This window comes from Anser brachyrhynchus (genome assembly GCF_964034855.1).
Source record: "Anser brachyrhynchus genome assembly, chromosome: 3".
NCBI lineage: Eukaryota > Metazoa > Chordata > Aves > Anseriformes > Anatidae > Anser > Anser brachyrhynchus.
This window is the reverse complement of record NC_137696.1, coordinates 110,706,191-110,724,300: the sequence shown is the minus strand read 5'-3', so window position 1 is coordinate 110,724,300 and position 18,110 is coordinate 110,706,191. Positions and strand designations below refer to the sequence as shown.

Sequence of the window (18,110 nt, the reverse complement as noted above, 5' to 3'; positions counted from 1 at the left end):
TTGTTGGTTTCCAGCACGTTTAGTGTACTAGAGCACACGCCGCCCGACAGAGGAGGACTTGAGCTGTGCCCAAGTTGTTGAAATCTACTTCTCAGGCGCCTTCAGCGGGCTGGAAGATTTAATAATGGAAAATGAGGGAGAAATAGGAAGGAAACCACAGGTTTGGAAAACATCGGGCTAGACAGCTTGAGAAGCAATGTGGGAAAAATCTATTCCAAATTATATTCAAGAAACAAAAACAAAGATAGAGGCAGGTCAGAAAGAGCAGAGCTGTGCACACAACCCTGCCTCGCTCCCTGGAAAGGAACGACGCTGCTTTGACATGGAATTGAACAAACAAACTTCGGCTTCCCGGAGGAAAAAATTAGTTCACGAATGGCTTTGCACAAAGCAATTACCCACCGGCTTGGAACAGACGGCTGTGGTTTCAACCTGCCGAGATAGCCATCAAAGCTGCACTCGTTCCAAAACCGGGAGAGATTAGTTATCTGCTCCTCCCCGGTTTTACAAGGGAGAGAAGGAGTTCGAACTATTTGTCATAGCAATTATCTGCCCGGGTCTGGGTTCACTGGACAACAAAGTGCACTTTGTAAAAGTGCAGTAGTTATAAAACTCCCAGGTTATCTCCAGCAATTCATATTAGGGCAATACCGTGAGCGCTGGGCTGAGGAGGCAGCTTTGGTGTGCTGAAATGAGACAAAGCACAACAAGAAACAGCCCGCGGCAACACCAAATTCGTGGCTGGGCGAGAGGCGGGGAGGTGCCCGCGTGCCAAGGGCTAACACACAGTCACCCCAGTCAGGCTTTCGCGGGATCTGATTCCTCTAACAGCTCAAAATCACTTCCCAACGTCCAGCCCAAAGGTACCCACTGCTCGTTACAGCGTTCGATCTGGCCCCAGCACCACCTTGTACAGAATTTACCCTCTGCTATGCACGGTTATAGGGCACCATCGCTCCCGCGTCACTTTTAGCTCTCCTGCCTTACTGACCAGGCTCCTCGTCCCCTCCCATTAAGATGTGTTCCTTTCTCTGTGTCCCCGGCCACCAAGACCGCCCGCACCACCTTGGGCGAGGTCTCGCCCCTGCTTGCCCAGTGGCACCGAGTCTCCTTGACTGCACTGGGAACCCATCCAAGAAGGGGATTTGGCTTTTCCAGGGAAGCCTCACCCCGGTGGCTTGGGTCAGCCTGTGCTCAGCGGTAGCCAGGCTCTTCGCTGCGCTTCCAGCTGAGCAGCTTCTCCCCCGGTTACAGGCAGGGGTGCCGGCTGCCCACCCCGAGGTGCATTAGCTGGACGGCACAGACTTCCCCCAAATTCTGTGCATCTTCTGACTTCCACCCCCAGGGTTAACCACCTCTCTCAAAACACCCCGACCTTCTTTTACGTTCATGGCAGCTCCGTGGCATCAGACATTTGCTCCGCTCCCTCCCAAGTGCAGCTACACTGATCCTCTGATAAGGTCTAATGGAAGAGATGCGAAGCTCAGTGGAAAAACAGCGTAAGAAATAATGTTCCAGCTCGTTTCTGGAACATCTCCACATGCAGTACGAGTTACACAAGGAGTTTCCAGTCCCTTCTCCAGCTCCAAGTGTCCCGCGACCAGGGAGGACCCCATTTGCCACTGCGAGGGCAGGCAATAGTGGTGCATTTGTTTAAAATATATAAAAAAAAAGCCAACACCCAGGCTTGTACGAAAACAATCAAACAAATCTAACCACAGCCTTAACTATGGGAGACCACAATCACTCTCTGTTTGCTGTTCGGTTGGATCTGTGTACTGGAAAACATTCTCAGCAAGTGCAGCTCCTCACATCCACATATTTGCATTTTATACATAATCCAGCTGTTGTTGTGGTTGTTTTTTTTTTTTTTTATTTCTTAAGTGGGAGATTCAGACCTGACCTACCAGAGGAACAGCTGTAACGAGCAGAGAGGCCATCAGGCAGTTTGCTTGGGAAATAAAAACGTCCCTTTGCTAGAGCAGCGAAAAGGGAAAAGGTTGCTGAAAATACCACCGAGTGCTACTGGCAGGCTGGGGTGTGCTGGGAGCTGCTGTTCTCATGCACGCTTACACACACGGGGCACTTGCAGACAGGAAGAGTGCAGAAAAAAAAAAAAGTGCTTTTCTTTTTGATAGCCAAGAGAAATGTGCCCTTAGCTGCTTCGCCCCGTGGCCATGACAGTGGTGGCACAGGCACAGCCCTTCCCCTGTGGTAGCCAAAAGCAGCTGCACTTCACCCCCTCTGGAAAACATACAGACATCAGAGAGGGGCACCAGGAGAGCAAATGGATGGGGAGAAACTGCTGAAGTGCCCTGAAGTCTGATTGTCCACCAAAAACTGTGGAGCGACACCTGGATGTGGGTTACGGAGCACCACGCAGGTGGCTTCGGCCAGGAGCAGCCAGAAGCGAGCCCGGCTGCTCAGCTCCGCTGGCTTTCAACACACAGGTCTTGAAAGAGCTTTGAAAACCCACAGGTTTCAGCATGCTGCTTAATAAAATGCATATGTAGAAATAGTCCAAATCCACAGATCTACTTCCCCTGTGCAGCGTGGCTGTATGTCTCAAGAGGAGCTGCTCTTTCCAGCGAGCCTTTCCATGCATGCAACTTGCCTTTAGGAATCAGGAGCGCGTGTGTGCCCTCACCAGTGGGCACCCTGGCTGAAAAGAGCCCATCGCTATGCCAAAAAGCTGGGAATTCAAGTGGAAGGGCAAATAACAGGACCTGGGCACTGCAGTGCCCGCAGACAGCTGGGGAGCACCCCAGGGAGGTGCTGAACGCCCGGTGCCATCAGCATCCCTCGGCAAGCTGGAGGCCCCCTCCAAATCCATCCCGGGCGTCTGAGGAGAGGAGCAGGGACAAAGAGGAGGTGCCTGGCAAACAGCAGCACGTGGTAAGGCTAAACAACGCAGTGCCTGCTTGCTCTGCTTCGAAAGCTTGCAGAACATTGCCTCCCAGCCCATAAAACATCATTCAATTTGTCCAGACTGAAAACACTAGATGCCTTATGTCTTTAACTTGAATAACACTTTTCCCCCTGTGGACACAGGAATTCTGCTTACCTTCATCAAGCAGCAGTGCCAAAAGTTGTTCAAGTACAGTATAAAGAGCAGCTAAGAAACATCGCAGCCTTTGGCAACAAGCAAATGCAGATTTTGGCACCGGTCCTCACAGGAACGAGCTAAAGCACAGCACAGCAACCCACAAGGAGAAGCTGGTGACCTGCGTGGACCAAGGTCTCCTGTGCTTCTCCAAGGACTGGAGCAGGCTGTACGTAGGCATGGCTAGGCTGATGCATAATTTCTAGAAAATCCACTTCCCTGCTTTATTTTTATTTAACAAATCGAAACCCTAAGTGTCGAATTTCAGGCTCAGTCACAACTCTCCCACTAACCAAATTGGCTACTCAGATCATTAGTGCACTTGAGGACAACTTCACATCCTTCTGTTTATGCTCTGCTAATCTCTACATTTCTCTCAGCCTGATAATAAATACAAAAAAATCCATTCCACTTTCAGTTTCTGGCTGGAGAAAGTTTCAAGAGCTCAAAAGCTACAGGGACTTTTTTTAACTAGAAATGTTATTCTCCATATATTTTTGGTAAAGAAATCCACTGGGTTTAGGTAAACAGATCTGAAAAATTAAATATGCAACAACTTAAACCTACTATCTCTGCTTCTAACTACTACCAGCCTGGCCTACGGAGCAGAATTGTTGGGAAAGTTGTTATCGAAACGCAGGGGCCAAGTGATGCAGAGGTGCTAAAGACACATCAAGGAGAGCAGGGGAGGTAATGCCTAAGTCAGTTATGTAAGTGGGGAGGCACGGGGTGAAAGGACAGGAGGACGCTGCGGGACGGACGGCCGCGAGCCTCTGAAAGCTGATAAGGAGCTTTGGCAGGAACCAGCCGTCCCGCCGGAGCGGGCCCCAAAACGGGCGTCGATGCTTTCTCTGTACTCTGTTTTTTAATGCCGATTTATTTTTGTTTTCTTAGTTTGCTGCTGAAGTGCCCACGGACAATGATGCTATTAAGCTCTTATTATAGCATGAGATTAGTCTGGGTTTCAGTTTCTGCTGAGCCAGCTCATTTCCTTCTACATTCGTATACAGGATCAGATGCTAAAACATAAATGGGCAGTGATCATAAAAGCATAAAAAAGAAGATTTTTCATGTAACAGCAGTTAAAATTTTTCTTTTTCACAGCTTTAGCCACAACTGCTCAATAGCCTGCTCCACGTCTAATTACAGTACATTAAAGAGGCACGGAGCGATTGCGTAGTCTTTTCTTTAATAACAAAAACACACAACACACCCCAAAACATCAAAAAACAACAACTGACTAACAACAAAACTGGCCCAACCGGACAGATGAGAAGCCTCCAGAGAAGCCAAATAGAAGAATGACTTTATCCCCCTGCCATCCTCTAAGTGTGACCGCAGCGCTGGTTTCACATGCCAAATTGGATTGCAATTAGTCACAAAAGTTCAGCACGAGCTCAAACCACTGGATGCACCTGAGAGCATCCCCGTGCTGTTCTTCCCACCCAAAGAGGAAAACCAAGTGGATGAATTACTCACCTTCCATAAAAATCCACCTCTGCTCTGTGACTCTGGTTTAACAGGCATCCCTCCCCGCCCGGGTCTGTCCCAAATGTCCCAGTCATGCCACCGAGGGCGCTTCTCCTCCCCGCACGTTGGCACCCAGTGCTGGTGGATGCACCCCTACGAAGCACAGGGCCAGGCAGCACACAAAGCCAGACTTTTTGGGGGGAAAACATGACAGAAGCACGTCGGTACTGCTCTGTAAAATGAGGCGGTGAGCGACTGAATGAAGCCACCTCACTTCCTTGCTCAGCATAAAGCTTTGCAGAGTGCAACAGACACACGGGGAAGGCCATGGGAGGCAGCTAACCCGCAAAGAGCTGGTGAGCTGTGAAGTAGAAACATGCAACGTAAATATACAGCTGATATATATGCCAGCAGGAACCGAGTTATGATGAGAAATCGTTGATAAAACTTAGAAGGGGTTTCAGAGCAATCTTTCCAAATCATTGGCTTCTGGATTTGAGAGAAGCAAGGCAGAGCAATGCACGGAGTAAAATTCATTTAGCTCCCAGGGATAAGAAAGAAAGGGTCCCTGCTGGCAGCTTGGACAGAGCTCTGTGCTGTCTGAATTTCTCTGCAACATCTCACTGACCACAGGCACTGACTAAGCAAGGGAAGTTTCAATCCTGTGTGTATGGGGCAGCCAAAACGATGCAACTTCCTACTGCATTTATCAGCTTATTCGTAAGCACTCGATTATTACAAACGTTTTCAGCATGTCTGTCCACCGCGCCATTATGTTTCCTCAAAAAAAATGAAGAAATAGATAAACAAACGAAGCAACACGGTAGGGAACGGTGCAGTGTCACAACTGAAAGTGAAGCTCCCGGCGTGTCCCCCCACCTGCCCTCGCATTCCCCGCAGTTTCGATCGGGCGCTGCCTTTCTCACTTCCCTTTGGCAGCGGTTTCAAAGCCTCGGTGCTAGAGGGGTCAGAGCACCCAACTGCATCGGATCCACTGCCACAAGGCTACGTTAGCGCCAGAGGCTGCCGGTTCTTTGATTTTGGGTTTATTTCGGTGGATTTCCGATCGCTGCGCCATTGCTGTGTTACTGACCTGCTTCACCCCGGCCCGGGGGGGACACCCGCCGCTCTGCTCGCTCCTCGCCTGTCCCCTCGGTGTCCCCGGGTCAGGAGGGGGCTTCTCGAGGCTGACACAGACGGCCCATGGCTCCGGCTGCCCCAACCACCACAGCCCTGCGCTCACCAGGAAGTGCAGGCTTGTGGGGAGCCTATTTTTAGATTCTTCTTCTTTTTTTTTTTTTTAAATGTACAAAGCCACTTGTTCATTCTCACTCCGCCCAGCAATGGGTTTCACATTTTACTTTCTTACTATAGTCAGAATTTGGAAGGAACCATAAGATCCCATATATCTGCATCATCACCTTCAGAAGCCCCACTCCCACCCAGACAAAGCAGGAGCCTCTGAAACCCAAGTATTCTGTGAGGAACTGCATGCTGGGGTGCTGTGAAAGCCCAAGGAGAAGCCCCAAACTTTCATTTCAGAGGCACAAGCTGAAGGTTTCTGAAGCAATCGAGGACTTTGCTGCTGGCTGCTGCCCAGGCTGGATTTCAGAGGTGGTGGGACCACAGGTCATATATGGGAATATGGGTTCACATAAGGGTTCAATGGGAATTGCTGGTACAACACTTAGCTTCCCTCTACAGTAGAATAAGCACAAAAAATTGAAATTATACAATATCCTGAGTTGGAAGGGACCCACAAGGATCATCGAATCCAACTCTTGGCTCCACACAGACCCTATCAGACCCTATGTCTGAGAGCGTTGTCCAAACACTTCTTGAACTCCAGCAGGCTCGGTGCTGTGCCCACTGCCCTGGGGAGCCTGTCCCAGTGCCCGACCGCTCTCCGGGTGCAGAACCTTTTCCTGACACCCAGCCTGACCCTCCCCTGTCCCAGCTCCATGCCGTTCCCTCGGGTCCTGTCGCTGTCCCCAGAGAGCAGAGCTCAGCGCCTGCCCCTCCGCTCCCCTCGTGAGGGAGCTGCAGGCCGCCATGAGGCCTCCCCTCAGCCTGCTCTGCCCTGGGCTGAACAAACCAAGGGACCTCAGCAGCTCCTCACATCTTGCCCTCCACTTCCTTCAGCATCTTTGTAGCCCTCCTTTGAACACTCTCGAATAGTTCTATGTCTTCCTTATATTGTGACACCCCAAACTGCACACAGTGCTCAAGGTGAGGCCACACCAGCGCAGAGCAGAACTGGACAATCCCTTCCCTCATCCAACTAGCAATGCTGTGCCTGGTGCACCCCAGGGTACGGTTGGACCTCCTGGTGGCCATGGTGCTCTGTTGGCTCATACTCAACTTGTTGTCAACCAGAACCCCCTGGTCTCTTTTTGTGGGGCTGCTCTCCAGCCTCTCCTCCCCCAGCCCATATGTACAGCCAGGGTTGCCCCGTCCAGAAGCAGAATCCAACACTTGCTCTTGTTAATTTTCATGCAGCTTGTGATTGCCCAGCCCTCTAATTTGTCAAGGTCTCTCTGCAAGGCCTTTCTACCCTCAGGGAAGTCAAGATCCTTTTATTTTCCAAGACCGTCAGAAAATCTATCAGAAATGCACAGTTCTTTAAAAAAAAGATAGAGGGGGGCACTAGGTCAGTGTATACGTATACCTACATCAGCAAGATGTCTGCATTAAAGAGAGCAAAACTGTCAAGGAAAAGTATATTTTTATATTTGTGCCCATGGATTGACGTGGCTACGCTACCAGGCTATAACTGCAAAATCACCCATTTTACAGGCAGCTTCAGCTTCACCTCAAAGAGAAGCCCCATGCCAGAAGCAGGCCACTTAGACAGGGACATTATAAAAGAGGAATGACTGTTTCAGAGCTCTGAAAACCCCAGTAAAACATGGCACTGTTTCTAAGAGCAATGATTAACAAGTGCTGTGCTGGTTACTCTACAGTTTGCCCTGATGTGCAGCACCAGCTACACACACTCGCTGCTTGGTGGGCACATGCTGCTTGGACAGCACGTGTCAGCCAGCATTTGCATGACAGTGAACTTGAAACATAAAACTGAGTCACTTAAAATTGCAAGAAGGTGTCTGCCTTGGTTTTAGTAACTCAGTATTGTTTTGTTTTTTTTTTTTTACCTCCAAGACAAGAGAAATTCAGTAGCTATGTCATTGTACCAGAGCTCTAGGAAGGACAGGGCACCTTCAAGTATACCAAGTGGCTGTCAGACGCATAGGTGTTGCTTCCAGAACCTCAACAACAGTAACTCGCTGAATTATGAATATCAATGAATATAAAATTAATGGATGCCTCTATTTAGTAATATAAATTTATGAATTTATATTCCTATTTAAGAATATAAGAAGGTGGAATCTAAGACACTTAGGCGACTCCAACCATTCAATGGTCCTCCACACTAGGACAAAACGCAGACTCACTGAAGCCATTTATATATCTTTAATAGTTCAGGAATCATAGAGAATCTTCTGTTAAAGCTGGCAAATATTTCTGTGCATTTTAAGCAGCAGAGCTGACTCACGAATATCTTTTCGCAGCCCGATCCAACAAATCCATGGTAATACCCAGGGTTTTATTTTATTAATTAATTTTAATTTAATATTTATTTTGATTTATTAATTTTAAAATGTTATTTTATTGTAATTAAGAAAAAAAAAGAGGATAGTGCCTAGAATGGCCCTGGGCGTTAGCTGTACTGAAGACATTTCACACAAATATCACGGCAAGGCTGCAGGTGTCATTTAGTCACCTTGTCGGTATTTTATCAGCTTTTGCACACTGCCCATTCAACACCCTCTGGAAATACAACAAGGAATCCTGTACCAAGGTCAGTCAAGAAGCCATATACCAGATTGCTTAAAAAAAATAACATTTGATCTAGGGCAATGGGAGGTATATTTGCTCTGCCCCTGTGCCCCCTGCCCCTTGAATGCCCATGCATTCAAGTGCTCTGGCATCCAAGCTTCAAGCCCTGTCCTTTCCCACTTCCAACAAAGCCTACAGACATCTCCAGCAGCAGCCTAATGGACTGTGTTTATTGCTGCATCCTTCACTTTATAGGTCAACATATACCAGAGAGCTAGCAATTCTAAGCTAATCAGATTTCCATGCAGACTGACAAATGGCTCCCAATAAGAATATAAAAAAAGCCATAAAATAAACAATCCCTGTAATCAAGTAGCTCAGGGTAATGCAGTAAGTGTGCAGAAAGCTCTCACGCTTTATTAACACATTTGTTTGCACTTTGCGGCAGCATCCTGGGGGCTGGCGGTGCTGGGGGGGACCCCAACTTGAGCACGAGACGTCTGTCCACATTCTTGCTGGTCACTGCTCTTTGTACTCCAACAACAGTGTGATATTTTAATACAGCATTAGTGACAGTTCTTTGACATACCATTAGTTCACTCACACAGTGCCAAAGCCTGAACTAAAACCAGTGTGAAGATGCTTGCAAGGGAGGTCTTTGCAGCTCTGCTACATTTGGTCCTGACCCTACACACACAATCATACACCTTACTCCTGAACAACCTTCCCAGGGATGTGGTAGAATCCCCATCACTGGAAGTCCTCAAGATGCAATTGGACAAGATACTAAATAATTTCATCCAGGTTCCCTTTTCTCACAAAAGGTTGGACCTGATGATCTTTCAAGGTCCCTTCCAACATGGGCTGTTCCGTGTTTTGTGTTTCGGAAAGCTCTCTCATCACTGGAGAAGTTTAATGAGATCACTTCGATATATCCCATCTCTTCGTCTCCCCTCCCTTGCAGTGGCTGCGGACACTACACACCCCAAGAACCTAGTGAACGAGGTGAGTGAGTGAGCCAGGAGAGGAGGAGATGCTGGATAAAGAGGCAGGTAGAAAATCGTGAGTCCTTACTCCATGATGGCCCTCAGGTGGCTTTAAAGGATGACCGGGACTTCCAGATAAAACACCAGTGTTCCTGGAGGTCTGACACCTGAACTGCTGCACAGGTAAAGGGGATAGCAAATCTGCCAAGGTCCCAGATTAGGAGTGAAAGAGAAGCCCTGTGTACACAATACTCTTAATGCAGCTATAAATACGCCCCTCTGAACCAAAGTTTTACACGCTGCATTGACACTACTGACTTAATAGGATTTGCTGGGTAGCCTGAACCAGTTCTTCCTGCGCAGGGCAGCTTTGTGGAGCGCTGCAGCAGCATCTTCACAACTCATGCACGTGGGCACGATCGCACATTTTTGGTGTCCCATTCACACTAAGGCAGGAGAATACTGTGAGAAACTCCTGAAAGGGTCTCTGGGAGTTTGCAAGTGGAAAAAACTTTCAAAGTAACAAGCTTACCTCACGGGTAAGTTACAGATTGTTCCATTTCTAATACAAATGCTATTTCTTTCTCCTTTCTAGTCACCCTTTTCTATGATGGCAGAACAAGAAGGAAAACAAAAAAAATATGCATTATAGAACCCTTTATATCATTTCAAGTAACTTAAAATACTAGATTGTTTCCCTACTCTAGTTCATTATGTCATCTCGCTGCCTGTTAAGCAAACAAAACCAATTCTCCCACTAATGAGTCATTATGTTGTCCAAACAACTGTGTAAGATAAGAATTTAAACCTCTCTTACATTACTTGTATTCCTAACTAAGAAATCCTCCCGTTTGGGTTACTACCTGTTAACCCGAGTACCGGTAACCAAACAAATAACCTTTTACTCTGTATCATGTCTACCGCACCGCCTTTGACTCTGTGGTGTTTCACAGCTGCTGGTGGTGCTGGTGGTGCTGAGAATCACGCCCAGGTCTTGCCTTGACCCTTCGAGCACCTACAAGATGTACCCACCGTCCCTGCTCCCGATGCTGAGCTGCGGGGCCTTCCTGGACAGGAGCGCAGCAATACTTTCTATTGGACACGGGCAGATCAAAAAGATGTTTTCTGGTACCTTATCACACTGTCGATTGCAAATACCCATCCACACATTAGGTACTGCATGCTGCTGGCTCAGGATGAGCTCTCCAGCAAGCCCGTTGCTCCGAGCGTGCTGTGTCTCCAAGGCTTGGGGATGCTGTCCCTCCATGCAGCACTTCCGTGCTTTTCTGGGATGAGGTTTGGCTACTGGGAGCACTGGGAATTTGTAACACAGAAGAAGAAATAATAAAGTTGACCTCAAGCCGGTTCGGTACACTCATTCTGAAACTGAAGTAGCAAAGACGTGACGCATCATTTTTTCCTACCACAGCCTTAACTGTTATGGAAAATGCATTAGTGAAGAAAGGGGCCGGCTCATGAGCTAACCTCACCTGTCTGCCCTGCATCTGCTTCTTCAGCATGTACTGCACGGCACTGAAATCATGTACACAGTGTTTGCATGGATATTTAGAAACCCCAGGCAGAAGTGATTGTAAAAGAGGCATGTAGTTTAAAATTTCATTAAAGAAATGACTATAATAAAATCACAAGTCACTCAATTCACTGGAGGCTGAGTGTTGCCAAGGAAAATTATGAGCCTCCCCCTGAAAATCTCCTTACCTACCCGCAACAGCAGCTGGACATCTTTATTCAGCACATGTACTAGGCCAGAATAAGGTGAACAGCTTAAAACAAAGAGCCTGGCAAAATTTAAGAAGCCTCAACAAACCAAGTGAAACAGTGCTAAGAGGCTTCACCAGCTATACCTTGTGCCTATTCCTCTTCTCAGGAAACTTTCTGGAGGAGATGGAAGGGCAATCTGCTCCCTAAGGGCTCCAGTCAGGGCAGATGACAGACCGGTGGCTCCTTCTGCAAAACCCATTTTCTTTATTATTTATTATTTATTTATGCACAAGTGGTAATTCAGCGCAGGGGGAGGGGAAAACAAAGCAGAATGGGAGGTAAGGAAAATGCTTGAATGTTAGATTAGGCAAACTACTCGGCTAGAAAATCTAGATTAAATTAAGCATTCCTGCGAATTTGTAATAGAGGAACAAATGGCTTCCATCTGGAAGCTCAGCAAATTAACTTGGATCCTGGTTAAGAAAACAGCACCAGAGCCTGCTTCCAGAAACGTAAATATCCAGCGTGCATTTGCAATCCAATCACAGGCTAAAAATATAAGACAACGCAGAGTGGAAATCTGATTTTGTGTCTACCCTCTTAATGGGAAATAAAACAAGCGCTCTCTGTAGACACAGCAATCTGGACCCATTCTTCCTGCTCGGCGACAAGCTGCAAGATGGGTTTGCACCACGGAAGTCCTTCAGCTGCTCTGGACTGCAAAGCCACAGCTCACGTGCTGGGGGCTGACTTTCCTCCCTCGTACACTGCTCCTCCATCTCCTTTTCCATCTCGTGCCCCTGGCTCCTCCACCGCACTGTTCTCAGCTCTCTGTTTATTTTCACCACTTTATCCGGTCCTTGTTATTAGAGTATTCGATCTCCTCACTCTCCGAGAGGATTAGTTTTGGCCTTCCGGCAAAATATGAAGTGCTCTTGCCCTCAGCGTGCAGATGGAGAGCTCAGCCGCAGGCTGAAGAATGGGGCTAAATCTGGCTCGAAAGAGGACGCCCTCTGTGCCGGTGGGGAGGAGTAGACCAGGAGGGCAATCTGGAGCAGGAGCCTGTTTTAGAAGCTCCCCAGAGGCGCCCACCTCCCTCCAGGCTGCAGGGGAAGCCTGGGGAGACGAGGCTTGGCCTCCGAGCAGCATCCCCAGGGGCCTTCTTTCGACCACGCAGAAGGAAGGAAGAGCAATTGTAAGTTAATGTCATCCATATGGTTCAAGATACTGCAAAGGAAGTTTTAGGATGCTCTTAATGCCCAGAAGGCATTCATGGAAAAAAAAGACTTTTTTCAGTGGAGGAGATACGGTCGCCTGTGATCACAGCAGGCACAGCTGAGAGTTTTAAACTAATGGAAAAAAAAAAAACCTCCAGAGAGAGGATAATCAGGAAAATCAGTTAATTTCCACATCTGGTTTTAATAAACAGGAGAATTGGTAAATGTGGACAAAAAAGCACACAGTGTCATCTGAACTTCAGAGAACAAAGGACGTATTAACATCGACAGCGACAGGCAGACAGGATGGTGGATAATCGGCCAGAAATTCACAGATGATGAGTAAGAAAGGAGACCAAGTGCTAACACACGGATACTGGGAGCCAGGGCAATACAGTGGAAGAGCCAGGAATGGAGAAGCCGGGAGGCAGAAGAAGATATTAGAAGGACAAGAAACCCTGGAGCAGGGGGGGCATCGGTGCGGGGTGGCAGCTTCGGGGCAGCCCTGCGGCGTTGTGTGGGACCGCACCACAGAGCTCAGGGTTTGGTGAGACAAAAATGCTAGCAGGGGTCATCTTACTGGGAACTGTAACTGCCCAAACATTAAGCTGAAGAACCTAACATTAAGAACTGGCCGTGGATATTCTTGGAAGCAGCAGAGAGCGGATTTAATCCTCCAGCTGCCAAAGCAGAAAAGGGTGATGTTAACTTAAGACACTGTAAGTACTCCCAGAAAGTAACTCTGGAGATGATCACAAGCATGGAGCAATGGTTTAAGTAGAAGAATACTCTGAAATGTAACACAGAAATTAGCATTTTCAATTTTCCATAAGCTTTGAGGAATCAAAGGAACTCGGTATGGAAGTCAACTGGGCAGAAGTGCTCAAGGACAAACTTGTAAGAAGCATGGTGTCTCTTTTTGGCAAAGATGTAAAAAAACAAACAACAAAAAAAAACAGCTGGTACTTACAACCCCAAGCAAAGTGGGGGTGACTTGCTGGGAATGATTCCCAATCTGACTGGCTAAAAAAAAAAAATCACCCAAAAAGGGATACTGGGACTCAGCAGAGTGCCTACAAGGAGTGGAATGAAAGGGCTGCTCAGCAGAGACAGCTGTGTCGTGGAGGTCAGGAAGCAAAGGGGTAAAGAGAAATTGCCAAAGTCGAGCTGAATTAGATCACCCAAATAAAAATAAAGAGCAAAGTCCAAAATGTTCTTCAGAGATACAAATTAAAAAAATAAAAGAGAGCAAGTAAGGAAAGTGGCAGTCCAGCAGAACGAGGCTGGTGCCTCTTAAAATGGAAGCAGAAGACGGGAGAGGAGTTTTTGCTGGAACTGCATCAGGATGCCAAATAGTAGACGGGGAAAAAAACAAACAAACCACAAGGCTGACCAAAAAAAAACCCAAACCTGTTAGAACTGCCTGTAAGTTACACTGAAAGTGGGGCAGTTTCTGATCAGAGAGGGAGGTGAACAGCCTCCCAACAGGGCCAGAAAGGTCCCCAGAGGGGACCAGCTTGTTTTTTTCAGGCTGGAAGTCCACCCACCGCACCAGCACGAGACTGGACTTTGCAATCAGCACGGATTCTCGAAAGCTGCTATTTTTAACCGTGCTAACCACCACCACCTCGCAGGGAAACCTAAATGACAGGATGGTGAAAGAGTCGCACGATGCATGGAGAAAAGCATCTTATAAATAAGATTAAATGAGATAATTGCCACCTGTGGCTTCATCACTCAGCACCCCCAGTCAAGACTGCTGTCGGTGCTCTCCTTCACATCCCATCTGGGACGTCAGCACATCAACCCTGCCTGATCTCCTCTGGCGGGAGCTGCACGGAGGCTCCACACCTGGAGGGCTGGAGCAGGGGAGGCTGTTTATTTATGACCACCGATAATCCGATCCCTTTTGGGACAGGCTTGCAAGCAGGACCAAAACAATCCCGGCTGTTGCTGGGTGGGGGCAGTCCGGCTTGTGTTTACCTACCAAACTTTGGTAGCAAATACGCCAAGACTGCAAACAAGCGTTGCTCTGAACAGCCCTAATGTCACACAGCTGTCTGCCTGGAGTTCGTCCCCGAGCTGCAGCATCCCGAGCAGAAGCAACACGCATCATTTATAAGCACCGTCAGGACTCTTTCTTCTCCGCACGAAATTAAGAAAGAGGTGATTCGTTTACCTGAGAGCTGTTTCTTCTTGGGATTAAAACAAAAACTGCAGGGTGAAATGGTTTTTAAACCACCTCCCTCTCCAGCACATGTGTCACCATCAGAGCACGGGGCTGCTTTTAGGGACGGAGAAGATATTCCCGGAAAGGAGACATAGTTCTTCCACAGACCGACACCAATTGCTTTTCAACAAGCTCCACCACACTTCAGGGAGCAGGGGTGGGACCTGCTTTGTAGCCGCACCAAGCCAGTGTTCGGCCAGGCACGCAGTCACCAGCTTCGTGTCTGCAGCTCTGCAAGAGTTAAAGCCTGAGCAACAAGAGAATTCCCACCACACAAGTCAGCACGGCAACCCTATTATTGTCCAGCTTACCAGGACAAAAAGACGGGTGTTGCTGGAACAACTGTAACCAGAATAACTTAAGGAAAGGGTAAAAAGCTATGAGTAACGCCATGTGTCATGCCCAGCCCCGCCGCTGCTCGCCACCTCCAACCGAGCGCACGGCCGAACGTCACTGCTGCTCAGAGGAACGAACCACAGCTTGACCTCCAACCTGCAGAAATGCTCCGAGGACATCTCCCCAGACGAAACGACAATTAAAACCAGAACCGGCACATACGCACGTTCCCTGCGCGGACAGATGCTGGAGGTTTTTTCCGTGCCAGCCGCCCCGAGGCAGCGCAGTACGTAGCGCTGTGACTTGTAGCTGCAAAAATGTGAGAAATGGCCAAGTTTCCAGAACGCATCACAAACCAAACCGAAGCCTCCTCTGCAGCCTCACGGTTCTGTCTTGCCTTTTCTCTCACAAATCATTGCATTTTAGCGCGTTTAGTCATCTTCCTAAATTCGGCTTAGAATCGGACCGCTCTTAACTAAGCGCTGGGAAGTTCTCCCCCTGCACCATGCAGGCACAACCAGGGACCTTCTGATAGGAAAACCAGGACATAAGCAGGTATTCCCCTTATGAGGGCTATTCCAGGCCGTAAAAAGATGATCAGTGAGTATTTTCACATGCTCTGCATGATGCCACCAACTAACAATGAAGAGCACTTGTGACCTCAGATCAACAAAAGCTCTCAAAGCATCTTTTTTTTTGACCCAGATTAAGCACAGCATGAATAAATCCAGCCAACCCCACGATAATTTAAGCATATGTCTAAAATGAAATACAAGATTGAATGTTCTTCTGGCTCAGGGCATACTTTAAACCCCTTTCATTATACGCTTTCCAGTGCAAGACAAAATCACAACGCCGAAAAAAAAGGAGTAGACTGGAAGAGAACCAGGCTACAAATCACAATTTATTTCACTGTCAGCGTCTTATCTTTAAACCGTTCTTGCAGGGAAAGAACAGCGGGAAAGAGGCTCAAAAATTATTTCAAAGACACTACCGCACTGGCTGTCTGCTAGCAGATTAATCATTCATTGCCCGCTTAACATAAATGTAATTGTTTTGGAATATTGCAAAATTACAAGAGCGTATAGTGACTCAAGTCGAATCTGGCTCTTCATTTTACACCTGTTTTAGACTTGTTATCTCTGCTGCAGAAAGGACCAACTTCAAGGAAAAAAATGTCACGCAGCTGAAAGTTCATTGATTACCCAGACAACAACTCCGGCCCAGCCACTTCAGATCTCTCCACGGGACGGTATTCACAGAAACTGCTTCTAATGAGCAAACCTTAAGGCAAGAAAGGCAAACCTGAGGGCAGCGAGTATCAATTTTTATAGATTACAAACAACTGTTTGCCCTTTTGCTTGTGTAATCGTGTTTCCCTTTATAACTACAGTCCCTGCACTCCACCTTCTTCCACAAACACCCACTGCTAGGCTATGGTAGCCAATTCTAGCTATATGGCAGTAACTGTGTGCAAAACACTTTAGCTTTGCACATAGTTACTCAGCTCGCTGTGCCAGGGGCAGCCTGAAGTTCAGCAGCTTCAGAAAAACCCTGCAACAGCCCGGTCATGGAGAGATGCTTCCTTCTTCCCCTGCGATTTGAACAGCTTTGCACAGCGCTCCGTGATGAAGGAGTATTTTACTTAGAAAAGAAAAACCAAACCTTGTGTCCCAAACAGCTACGTTCACTTCAGAGAGGGCACCAAGCCCACAGAAATCATTTTTCTTAAAAAAGAAAAAAAATAAAAGCTAATCCTCCCAAATGTTCCTGGCAAACCAACCTTGCTGGAAGCAATCATGGAGCAGAGTCCCTTGGTGGCTGAGCATCCGCGCCAGCAGCACTGGGGGATGCGGGGCGCTGCTCCTGCGTGGAGCCTCGCATGGTTTGCTGCAGGCAGAAGAAACTCACCCCTGCAAACCTCACCCCTCCTTTAGGCTCTCTTCATCACAACTGTGATGTGCCAAGGGTGTTGAAAGCTTAAGCACTTGGGGGAAAGGAAGGAAACCTGACCACGGGGCTGCCGTGGGGTCTGACAGCTGCTGGCTCTGAAGGTACCGTGTTTGCCTTCTTCAGTAACTGCAGCTCCTTCATCATGAGAGAAATGATGCTAAAAAAGCAAAGAGGGTAGAAAGCCGCTCGGGTTTACAGATTTCTCTGAACTGAACTACAGCTGAACTTGCAAGCAAAGGGATCTGCATCTCCCAGACAAGCAGCAGAGGAGTTGAGTAAACAGCCATTTGCCAAATATAACTTTCTCTAACAGTTTGTCAGAAAATGGCAACTTTGGTGGGGTGAAGCAATAGGGCTGAACAGACATTCTCACGGCGTCATATTTGTATTTAGAAAAGATGAATAAGAAAACAAATCAGTCTTGCAGATGGCCTGTCTCCGCGTGGCCCTGATAAAAGCCTCCTCACCCTGACGTTGGGTGAGCCGCATCCCATCTCCGCGGCAGCTGAGCCTGCAGAAGCATTAGCAGTAATTAAGGAAAGCCAATCGTAGTAAAAAGCCAGAAGAGAAATACACACTGAATGGATAGAGATCCTTTCCTCTTTGCTTTTTGATGGGCTGACGCCATGCGCACCTTACAAACCATTTCTGAGCATCTCACGGTCATTCCTCCACCCTTGGTGATGCCACCGAATCCTAAATAGGGCTCTCGGCATCACTTATCCCGGCGGCTCTCCAGGAGGACACCAAGGACATCACGCAGGTAAGGGCTCTTCCGAATTGCCAAACAGCTGTCCAGCGTGCAGCCCCTGGGAATTCGCTGGCATCTCACAAGAAGTGTGAGGCTGAGAACAGCTGATCCAGTCCGATACCTCTCGACTCAGCAAATATCTCCATGAATTTCTGCATCAAGCCACTCGCCCCGTTTTGCCTGCCACGTGTATTTTTCAGAAGATATGAGACCCTGACCTAAAAGCCCCCAGAGCACAGAAAACCTACCATAGCCTGAGATAATCTGCTCTAAACGTCGATTTTCTTTCACTGTTAATCAGGCACACGCTGTGCAGCTTTCTGGGGAGAGGTGGGATGGAGGAAATGCTCGTTTTGTGTCACTTCTCTCCGGGTACCCTATATAGCTGAGAGCCCACTTGTGCAGCTCACTGAAAGATTAGTTGGCTCGCTCAGGCAGACAAGGGTAGACCCTTAAGACGGTTAAGTGATTTGGGGCAGGATGATCAGCTGTCTCCTCCCTGTCC

General features: G+C 47.9%; 1 protein-coding gene across 8 annotated transcripts in view; it reads right to left on the bottom strand.

Annotated features, from left to right (window-relative positions):
• HPCAL1 (hippocalcin like 1) overlaps nt 1–18,110 on the bottom strand; it is a 58,547-nt gene that overhangs the window by 13,918 nt on the left and 26,519 nt on the right. For 3 of the 8 annotated variants that reach the window (XM_080586034.1, XM_080586035.1, XM_080586037.1), the window contains exon 1: nt 5,667–8,507. The exons of the other annotated variants lie outside the window; for them this stretch is intronic. The gene's annotated coding sequence lies outside the window, so the exon portion shown is untranslated. Of the gene's footprint in view, nt 1–5,666; nt 8,508–18,110 lie in introns of those variants that run through there. 8 annotated transcript variants of the gene reach the window in all.